This window comes from Colobus angolensis, unplaced genomic scaffold (assembly GCF_000951035.1).
Source record: "Colobus angolensis palliatus isolate OR3802 unplaced genomic scaffold, Cang.pa_1.0 Scaffold299, whole genome shotgun sequence".
NCBI classification, from domain to species: Eukaryota; Metazoa; Chordata; class Mammalia; order Primates; family Cercopithecidae; genus Colobus; species Colobus angolensis.
Genome location: NW_012116254.1, coordinates 981843 through 992988, shown reverse-complemented (window position 1 = coordinate 992988; position 11146 = coordinate 981843). Strand labels below are relative to the sequence as shown.

The 11146-nt window shown below is 39.4% G+C and overlaps 1 pseudogene; it reads left to right on the top strand.

Annotated features, from left to right (window-relative positions):
* The first annotated feature begins 7062 nt into the window (after positions 1-7062).
* Positions 7063-10613, top strand: LOC105517018 (annotated as a pseudogene).
* The last annotated feature ends 533 nt before the right edge of the window (positions 10614-11146 follow it).

Below are 11146 nucleotides of genomic sequence, written 5' to 3'. Positions count from 1 at the left end.
TGCATGTTTATAGCAGTGCAATTGACAATTGTAAAAATATGAAAACAGCCCAAATGCCTATCGATCAACAAGTGGACAAAGAAAATTAAAGAAAATGTGATATATATACACACACACACATATATGTATACACACACACACACACACACACACACACACACACGCATCATGAAATACTACTCAACCATAAAAAAGAATGACATGATGACATTTGCAGCAACCTGGATGGAGTTGGAGACCATTATTCTAAGTGAAATAACTCAGAAATAGAAAACTAAACATTGTGTGTTCTCACTTATGAATGAGAGCTAAATTATGAGAACACGAAGGTATAAGAATTATAGAATGAACTCTGTGGACTCAAGGGTAAGAGTGGGAGGGGGGCACAGGTTAAAAGACCACGCATTGAGTATAGTGTACACTGCTTGGGAACCAGGTGCACCAAAATCTCAGAAACCACCACTAAAGAAATTATCCATGTAATCAAACACCACATGTTCCCCCAAACTATTGAGATTTTTTAAAAAGACAAAAAAATTAAGATAACACAGAAAAGGAATTCAGAATTCAATTAGATACATGTAATAAAGAGATTTAAATAATTAAAAAGAATCAAGCAAACATTCTGGAGTTGAAAAATGCAACTGACATATTGAAGAAGGCATCAGAATCTCTTATTGGCAGAATTGATTAAGGAGAATAAATAATTAGTGACTTTGAAGAGAGGGTATTTGAAAATACACAGTCAGAGGAGACAAAAAAAAAAAAAAAGAAAGAAAGAATGAAACAGACTTACAAGATCTAGAAAATTCTCTCAAAAGATCAAATCTTAGAGTTATTGGCCTTCAGCATTTATGGGTTAACCCATTACGGGAAGGGGTAGAGAAAGAGGTAGGGGTAGAAATTTTTTTAAAAGAGATAACAGAGAACTTCCCGGACTGAGGAAAATATATTAACATTCAAGCAAAAGAAGTTTATAGAACACTATGCAGATTTAACTCAAAGAAGACGACCTCAAGGCATTTAAATCAAACTCCCAAAGGTCAAGGATAAAGAAGGATTCTAAAAGCAACAAAACGAAAGAAACAAATAACTTGCAAAGGAGCTGCAATATGTCTGGAAAGTTTAAAGGCCGGGCAAGAGTGGCATGACATATTTCACTTGCTGAAGGAAACATCTCTTAACACAGAATATATCTGGCAAAAATATCCTTCAAACATGAAGGAGAAATAAAGACTTCCTGACAAACAAAACCGTACATATTTTATCAACACCAGACTTGTCCTATGAGAAACACTAAAAGGAATTCTTTAATTGCAGCACTCTTGACAATAGCAAAGACATGGAATCAACTTAATGCCCATCAATATAGAATGGATAAAGAAAATGTGGTACATATACACCATGGAATACCATGCAGTCATTAAAAATGAGATCATGAACTTTGCAACAACATCGATGCAGCCGGAGGCTATTCTAAGCTAATTAAAAGAAACACAAAACAAAATACCACATGTTCTCACTTATAAGTGGAAGCTAAACAGTGAGTACACATGGATACAAAAAGGAAACACAATAGACACTGAGGCATACGTAAGGGTAGAGTGTGGGAAGAGAGAGAGGATCTAAAAATTACTTATGAGATACTATGCTTATTACCTGGATGATGAAATAATCTGTATGCCAAACCCCTGTGTCATGTAACTTACCTATACGACAAACCTACACATGTACCCCTGAAGCTAACAATTTAAATAGTAACAATAATACATAGCAGCTTAAAATAAAAGGAAATAACTGATACATGTTTCCTGATACCCATTGCACATTTCAATCGTAGTAAATTACTGAGGGTTGAATCTGGCTTGATGTAAAGATGTGAACTCCTTGGTTGCAGAAACTGCATTGATTTTTCATTACTATGGACTCATTTACCCAGTAGTCAGTGGAATACCTGGCACATGGCTATGGTTAAGTAAATACACGTTGAATAAATAATTTTCTTTTGAAAGAAAGTTGGTTAACATAAGTGTTTGATGTATCACTGGCTCCAGAATGGGACAGCCTTTGATTCATGCACCAACAGGGAGAGATATAAACAGAAGTGTAGCTATATTCATATTAAAAGCCATCACTCTAATGTTTGGCCATGTTCATTGACTATTTCCATTCTACGTGCCCCCCAACCCCCAGAAAAAAGAAACACAAGAACAGATCAGCATGGATTCTATTACAGTGCTAATGGTAACAGCATCTTTGTAATCTACCTAATAATTGGTGCAAAAGTAATTGTGGTTTTGCCATTTTAATGGCAAATTTTAAAAACTACATTACTTTTGCACCAACATAATAGTGTGCCAGACCTTTTCTTCATGTCTGCTGAGTTTGCTTTCCCTTGAGCTTGTAACAAGTATTGTTTTCTGCAACATTTTATTAGATCTTGATTTCACATGGACTGTGGACAGATATACTCATACTTATTTCAATCAGCTTATAAACTGTTTTTTTAAATAAAGACATAGACCTAGATTCATATTCTTTTGTTTTCATTTGGCGCAGTAACTATTATAATATGCCTTTTGAGTACATCAAGTAATTTTAAAGCTTTACTTCCGTGTACTAATATATTTTTAAAAATCTCTTTAGTATCTATTGCCCTTAGGGCCATTTAGTGTCAAATTATAACTTTTTTTGATAATCATTCTGCTATGTAACTTTTGAGATAGAAACTGTGATATTATTTGGGGAGCTGGGAGCAATTTGGGGCTTGTTATAGGCATTTTTTCTCAATAAATTAGTGAAAGGAGACTAAGGAAAAAATCATGATTCTTATTTAAAATAGCTGATTACATGATAATAAACAAGGAATTCATCTGGTTATCTTTGTTTTTCCTTCAGACAATGCTTCAGATTTCTATAGATGCAGACATCTAGGTGATTGTATGAAATTGTCACCATTTCCAAAATATTTTCTCGAAAATATATGGTGCAGGTTCAATCAAGCCTGTGATAGGCTGCGTTTGTGTGGCTGTGACTAGGGAGGGAGAAAATATCAAAGTACAAAAGAGAACATTTCTGAATAGAGCTACACATGCTTCGATTAGACAAATTCTAAGATCTTTGTATCATCTTCACATTCCCAATAATTCTGTTTCTACAGACTCCTGTGAAAGGAAGAAATTGGTTGGCTTCTCTGTAAGCTCCTCCTAGCCAGAGCAGTCAAGAAAATGCCATGCAATGTATCCCCTTGTTTATTCTACTCAACATGTGCAGATCTTTGAATCTGTGTCTTTTTATTAACTCGGCTTTTTGATAATATGATCATGCACCACATAACAATGTTTTGTTAAATGACAGACCTCATAGATGACAAAAGTGGCCCTATAAGATTGTCATAGAGCTGAAATTTTCTATCGCCTAGTGACATCGTAGCATAATTACTTTATTTTAAAAATAAATTTAGTGTAACCTAGGTGTACAGTGTTTATAAAGTCTATATTAGTCTCCAGTAATATCCAGGGCTTCACATTGGCTCACCTCTCCCTCATTGACTCATCCAGAGCAACGTCCAGTCCTGCAAGCTCCGTTTATGGTAAGTGTCCTATCCAGTCGTTCCATTTAAACATTGTTTTAACCATAACTTTGTTGTACCTTTCCTGTTTAGTTACACAAATATTTATCACTGTGCTTTAATTACCTACAATATTTAGTACAGTAACATGCTGTATAGGTTTGTAGCTTAGGAGAAATAGGTCACACCATCTAGGTTTCTGGAAGTACCCTCTATGATGTGTGTAAAATAAAAAAATTCTGTAACAATGCATTTCTCAGAATGTATGCTATCATTAAGCAACATGTGACTGTATATGGTAACAGGATACACTTATAAATAAAGTAGATAAAATGATAAAAATCTTGAGTAGACTTTCAGAACAAACTGCTGAGAGAAAAATACATTGCGCGTTGTGTGTTTGTAAATTTCCAAAGGAAATATATCATGAGGACAAATGGAAGTGATCAGGGTTTTTTGAAAGCATAACTGGATTGGTGTATAAAGGAATATGTATGATTTTCTATTAATTATTTAACAAAATGGATACATGTGAAAAAGATAACAGCTTTTCTTTTTTGTCTTTCTCTGAAGGACAATTGTTGCAGATGCTCTTAGATTTTACATAGAACATGGAAAAACTTTTAAAAACATCTTTAATTTTTGGGTGCAATGTTTACAAATAGTAATAGCTCATATTTTTATCACTCATAGGTTTGCAAACCTTTTCTCTACATAGTTATTACCTTTATCCATATTGGTATATGGAGGGCAGATGAGAATTTGTCTTTTTTTACTTAAGGGAAATTAGCTCAGAGAGATTAAATAGTTAATGGGGCAATATAGGAATCTGGCCCTCTGAGCCCCTGTGCAAGGGTTTGCCTCCTATTCACCACACATCTTTTGGGCCCTGGGAGCAAATGCTTCTTATGGCACCATCTTGAGCAAATAATTTCAGTTTTTTGTTTGTTTTTTTGCTTCATTTGCCCCCATATCAGATGGATGATGTTTCAAAAATTCTTGGAGAGTTATAAATAATTTCTGTTTTCTGTTTCACAGAAGAAAGAGACATTATACAAATGTGAGCTGTTGTCACAGCAATGATAAGAAATCAGGAGTCAAAAGATGTGGAGTAAGAGGGAATTTCAGAGAAACCACAAAACACAAAATAGGAAACAGAGACAGGAGAAGATTGCTTTGACAAAATTGCAGAAGGTGAAATCTTGGCATCCTCTTATTTCTGTGGAGAAGATGATATTGTCAGGCTGAGCTGGAAGAATCACATGGTCATACTGTAAGTGCTATGGTTCCGAGTGCCACATCCAGATCAATTTTCAACCTGAGATTTATAATGATAATCCCCACAAGTCGCTTGAGATCCTTAACAGTGAGGTTTTTAGTGAGTTTAACCAACTGTCAGTGCTTGAAAACTTGCCTACAGGGGGCAGTGCAAATATAACTAAACTTAGGGGCAAAGCATGAAATGCATCCAGATTTACAATTGTTTCAGGATCTGCTTGCAACTGAAGCACTGGCTGCACAAGACTTGGCTGAGGGAATGTATATAAAACAGAATATACCAGTATGATGTTAGTTTTAAAGGTCAATTTTTGGCAGTGGGAGGATTAGCATTAACATTCATAATGTCACCTGTTATATATGTGTTTTGACATTGTAATAATTTAGAATATAGAAATGAATATGCTAATACCATTTGGTAGAGCTAATGCCCATATATATATCACTTGGAATTGTTACAAATTGGTTGAGAATAAAAGATCCCTTCTTACGAACTTGGAATTGTTAGAAATTGGATAAAAATTAGAGATGATCCCTTCTTATGACTTCAGCCTAGGAGTACATTGTGGAAAGCCAGGACCAAATCTGACACACTGAAACTTTGATTCCTGATTTTCGAACAAGGAAAAAAACTAGGTGATGTAAACTGGCTTCCCAAGAAGTTATGAATACAGAACCTGGATGTCAGATATAGATGATCTAGGCTGAGGTGCCTATTCTCTGCCCTTTGCCCTGTCCTAAAACTGTATGGATGGAAATGAGCCCACCATTTGCTCTGAACTGGTGCATTCCTTCCTCACTGCAGGTTAAAGAGGTCTTGAAACATTGTGCTTTCCTCTCCAAGGGGAAGGATAGCACTGGCAGCCATCCACTGGCCCAGCAATATCCTGGATTGAGAGGATATCATTTGCATTACTTGCTGAATGAAACATAGTGAAAATGACTACAGATAACCCCAACTAAGTCCAAGACATCATTTTCAAATCGTGACAGCCCTTGCCATCTAGACTGAAGAGAGATTCCAGTTTCCAGGAGAGTAGACGGAGTAATGATAAAAACACCTCCCAAAACTTTTCCCTTGGTAAGTTTTGGATTCAGGAGACATCTGAGTTCCCATTCCCTTCAAATTTTCAATGACAGTGACTTCTAGTTCCCCACAAATTTCCCTTGATTTCCTGACCATGGAGCCACATATTATGTTCTTTCTATCCATATATTAATACATGGGTATAAGCCAAGATATAGGACTTTAAGCACTTTGCATGGACGCCCAGTCCATCTCACTGACCTTGTATTCTCAAAGCTTACCACTGGGCCCTAAGTCCTTTATTGAATGTAAAGCATTCAATAAAGAGTTTAAGGGCTCTTTTGTTTATTTCTGCCACATCCAGAATGTTTGGTTTAATTAGGATCTGAAAAGGAATTGTATTTAAACTTCTCATTTAGACCCTTCTAAGGAAAATGCCAAGAAAAGAAGATTGTGATCTTTTTCTTGGTGGTTTCATAATAGAAAGTCTTAAGAACAGTTACAGTTGTTGAAATCCACCCTCTCTCTGATTCACTGAATTGGAGATAGCTATCCAACTACTAGTTGTACTTTCTCACTAACTCTCTTAATTATTTCTAGGTACTACAGAGTGGCACATAACTAAACATTATCAAGGAATTTTACAGCCCTAGGCCTTCTATTACCGTGTATTACAGTCTGCTGTAATCATTCTAATGGTCTAAGATGTTGCAGCTAATTTACCCAAGGCCTGAATGCCAGAAGTGCCGAAATTGTCTGATAGTTTTATTCTGCATCCAATCATTACCAAGAAGGAGGATGTATTACTTCTCATTTCTTTACAAGTGTCAGTGCAAATCCAGCCATCAAACAAAAGTTAGACCTAAAAGCTTTTAGATTACAGCGACTATTACAGATTTTACGTGAGATAAAAATGTAATTGCTCCATTTCTTTTATTCTTTATTTCGTTTTCTTCCCTCTCACTGTATATTTTAGATTGTCCTGCTTGACTGCCAGGTCAGACCCAGCACACAAAGATATTTGTCACAAGACTGGGGAGCTGCAGTGTTCTTTTTCATAAGAAATGAAATGCTTGGAATTTCTCTTCCAAATGAATCACAAAACTTCCATGGTCATTTTCATTTTAAATTATTTTATGTCTATGTAAACTCATGCATTGCCTATAAAGGAATAATATTTCCAGCCATGTTGATAGTGACAGAGAATGAGCTGAAGGCAGAAATCCTTCACAGGTAAAGTGGTGCGTGCATTTTTTTCATCTTGCTCCTTTTTTCCTTTTCCATATTCACTCATCCTTTTAAATTCTTTGAATCTATTTTTTCCTCCCTCTCTCCTTTCCTATCCTCCATCCCTATCTTTGTCACTTATTAATTCCTCTTCTTCTTTTTCTCCAGACTTGGATATTCGTCCATTCTCTCATCATTCTCTTTCATACATATTCTCTGACTTGCAGATCCTAAGATTCTTATATTCTAAAACGAACCCTCTGCTTAACAGGGTATGTTTATAAACTATTTGACTGAGGAGGAATTGCCCCAGTTATCAAAGACATCCTGTTGGGAATGTCAGCCTTTTACTCTTGTTCATGCTCAGAGAAACAGTGCTGCAGGGATTATAGCCTCAGTCGCTGGAATATGGCAGACCCGGATTTTCAATTTGTTTGCCCTTTGCTTCCTCATATCAATTTTCCCCTAGGTTTACCTGGGCACATTTCCCAGTTTGCCTTGCAAATAAATGTGTTGCCATATAACTGCCCTTTGTCTAATAAAATGAAACTGAACATGTTTTGTGTAGTTTCTGGGAAGAGTCCTTAAATGGAGAAGGAACTCTGTTCTTATTATCTATCTTATGTCCTGAAATGCTTATGTGATGTCTGAAGCTCCAGCAGTCATTTGTAACCATTAAGACAAGAGTCTTTTCCTAGGGAGGATGAGATGAAATAAACTGATAACTTTGTGGATTACTCATAATAGTCCTGAATTGCCTATATTTGTTCCTTTTTTTGTTAAAAAAAGTGAACAGATCAACTTTTATTATGTTTAAACTACTTTTTAATTGAAGTTATCCATCCTATGCAGCTGAATCTAATTCTTACTGAGGCACCAAGATTTTCCTAATTCCTGTTTCTACCCCAGATGCCCTGCTGCTTATCTGAGTTTCTGGAATGATTTTTCATTTGATTACTTTCTACATGTCCCTGTTTCCTAATGCATTAATATTGGGTTTGCCAATAAGAAACTTTTTAGAGTTGGAATACTGCTGATCATTTCTGTTTGCTAGTTTGTGGTAACCAAATCATTTTGACTTCTAGGATCAGCCATTGTTTATGCTTTTTTGCCCAATTTTGATCCATGCTGTATTCTGCCTGTAAAATGTGCCCCAAAGTCATGCACATAACCTTGAACTTTGGGTTTTGGTGGTTTGAGACCATTTCATTGATATTTCTCAATATTAATGAAAATTCTAGATGTTAATTCTTCATATTTTAAAAATTTTCATGTTGATTCTCACTTTTTTCTTTTTCTTTTTTTTTTTTTTTTTTTTGAGACGGAGTCTTGCTCTGTCGCCCGAGCTGGAGTGCAGTGGCCGGATCTCAGCTCACTGCAAGCTCCGCCTCCCGGGTTCACGCCATTCTCCTGCCTCAGCCTCCCGAGTAGCTGGGACTACAGACGCCCGCCACCTCGCCCGGCTAGTTTTTTTTTTGTATTTTTAGCAGAGACGGGGTTTCACCGTGTTAGCCAGGATGGTCTCCATCTCCTGACCTTGTGATCCGCCTGTCTCAGCCTCCCAAAGTGCTGGGATTACAGGCTTGAGCCACCGCGCCCGGCTACTTTTTTCTTTTTCTAAAATTTAGTTGATCTCTTTATTTCTATTGACATTTTTTTCTATTAGTGTGTCATTGTTATATGTTCAAAACAAATTATGGAACACCTTAATTTACATATATTTTATGATGTAACTTACATCTGACAGTTTAATCTTCCTTAGTACTTCTGGTGAATGCCCTTTAGAATTAGAAGGAGGAAAATTTTATCTAATTATAATAGTCTACATATGCAAATCTTATCAGATTTAATAATCATGTTTCCCTAGAAATGATGAACAAAGCCACATGTGTTTTAAGTGCATCATAAATCTTGCTGATTACGTTACTGTCCTGAGTCATTTACTATAAAGAAATTATAGTCATTAAACCTCTAAACTTTAGCTTAGCTCATTTCTCAAGCAGATATTTCTGTGTTTAAGATTTAAACATGGACCTAGAAGCAGCTTATTTGCTCCTTCTCAAATCTCTGCCTGGTTCAGCCTACCTGCCTCCACTCCTGCCTCCACCATTTCCATCAGGGTGACCAGAAGTTCTACAAGGTGTCCACCTCTGGCCCCCTGGCCTTCAGCAGCCACTCCTACACGAGTGGGCCCGGTGCGCCATCAACTCCTTGAGCTCCTCCTGAGTGGGCAGCAGCAGCTTCATGGGTGGCCTGGGCGAAGGCTATGGCCAGCCAGCAGTATGGGACCATCACTGTGGTCATGGTCAACCAGAGCCTACTGAACCTGGAGGTGGGGACCCCAACAACCAGGCCATGTGCACCCAGGAGGAAGAGCAGATCAAGACCCTTAACAACAAGTTTGCCTCCTTCATCAACAAGGTATGGCTGCTAGAGCAGCAGAACAAGATGCTGGAGACCAAGTGGAGCCTCCTGCAGCAGCAGCATCAGATGGTTCAGAGCAATGTGGACAACATGTTACAGAGCTACATCAACAACCTTACGTGACAGCTGGAGACTCTGGGCTACCAGAAGCTGGAGGCGGAGCTCGGCAACATGCAGGGGCTGGTGGAGCACTTCAAGAACAAGTATGAGGATGACATCAGTAATCCTACAGAGATAGAGAATGAATTTGTCCCCATCAAGAAGGATGTGGATGAAGCTTACATGAACAAGGTAGAGCTGGAGTCTCTCCTGGAAGGACTGACTGAGGAGATCAATTTCCTCAGGCAGCTGTATGAAGAGGAGATCCGGGAGCTGCAGCCCCAGATCTCAGACACACTGTGGTGCTGTCCATGAACAACAGCCGCTCCCTGGACATGGATAGTATCATAGCCGAGGTCAAGGCGCAGTACAAGGAGATTGTCAATGGCAGCCGGACCGAGGCTGAGAGCATGTACCAGATCAAGCATGAGGAGCTGCAGACCCTGGCTGGGAAGCATGGGGATGACCTGCGTCGTACAAAGACGGAGATCTTTGAGATGAATCGGAACATGAGCCAACTGCAGGCTGAGACTGAGGGCCTCAAAGGCCAGTGGGCTTTCCCGGAGGCCGCCATCGCAGATGCCAAGCAGCTGCGGGGAGCTAGTCCTTAAGGATGCCAACACCACACTGTCTGAGCTGGAGGCCGCGCTGCAGCCAGCCAAGCAGGATATGGGGCAGCAGCTACGTGAGTACCAGACGCTGATGAACGTTAAGCTGGCCCTGGACATTGAGATCGCCACCTACAGGAAGCTGCTGGAGGGCGAGGAGAGTAAGCTGGAGTCTGGGATGCAGAACATGAGTATCTATAGGAAGACCGCTAGTGGCTAGGCTGGTGGGCTGAGCTCAGCTTACGGGGGCCTCACAAGCCCCGGCCTGGGCTCCAGCTCCTTCAGCTGCATCAGCTCCACCAGGGCTGTGGTTGTGAAGAAGATCGAGACCTGCAATAAGAAGCTGGTGTCCGAGTCCTCTGATGTCCTGCCCAAGTGAAGAGCCATGGCAGCCCCCTGCCAGCCTACCCATCCTGCGGCTGCCCCAGAGTCCATGAGAAAGGCTACTGTGCAGGAGAGCACAGGGAACAGGAGACCCACCTGAGGCTTAGCCGTCGCCCTCAGCCCACCCGCGGGGGAATTTTCTGCCTGGGGTACCCTTCTTGCCCATGCTCCCACTACAAAACAATTCCTTTTTTTTTTCAAAACTAAACATGGCTTACAATTAAGAAATCAATAGATAATTTAGAAAAAATAGGCCGGGCGTGGTGGCTCACTTCTGTAATCCCACCACTTTGGCAGGCCAAGGTGGGCGGATCACGAGATCTGAAGATCCAGACCATCCTGGCCAACATGGTGAAACCCTGTCTCTGCTTAAAATAAACAAATTAGCTAGACATGGTGGCACATGCCTATAATTCCAGCTAAAGGGAGGCTGAGGCAGAAGAATCACTTGAACCAGGGAGTTGGAGGTTGCAGTGAGCCAACATCGCCTTGCCACTGCAGTCCAGCCTGGTGACAGAGTGAGACTCC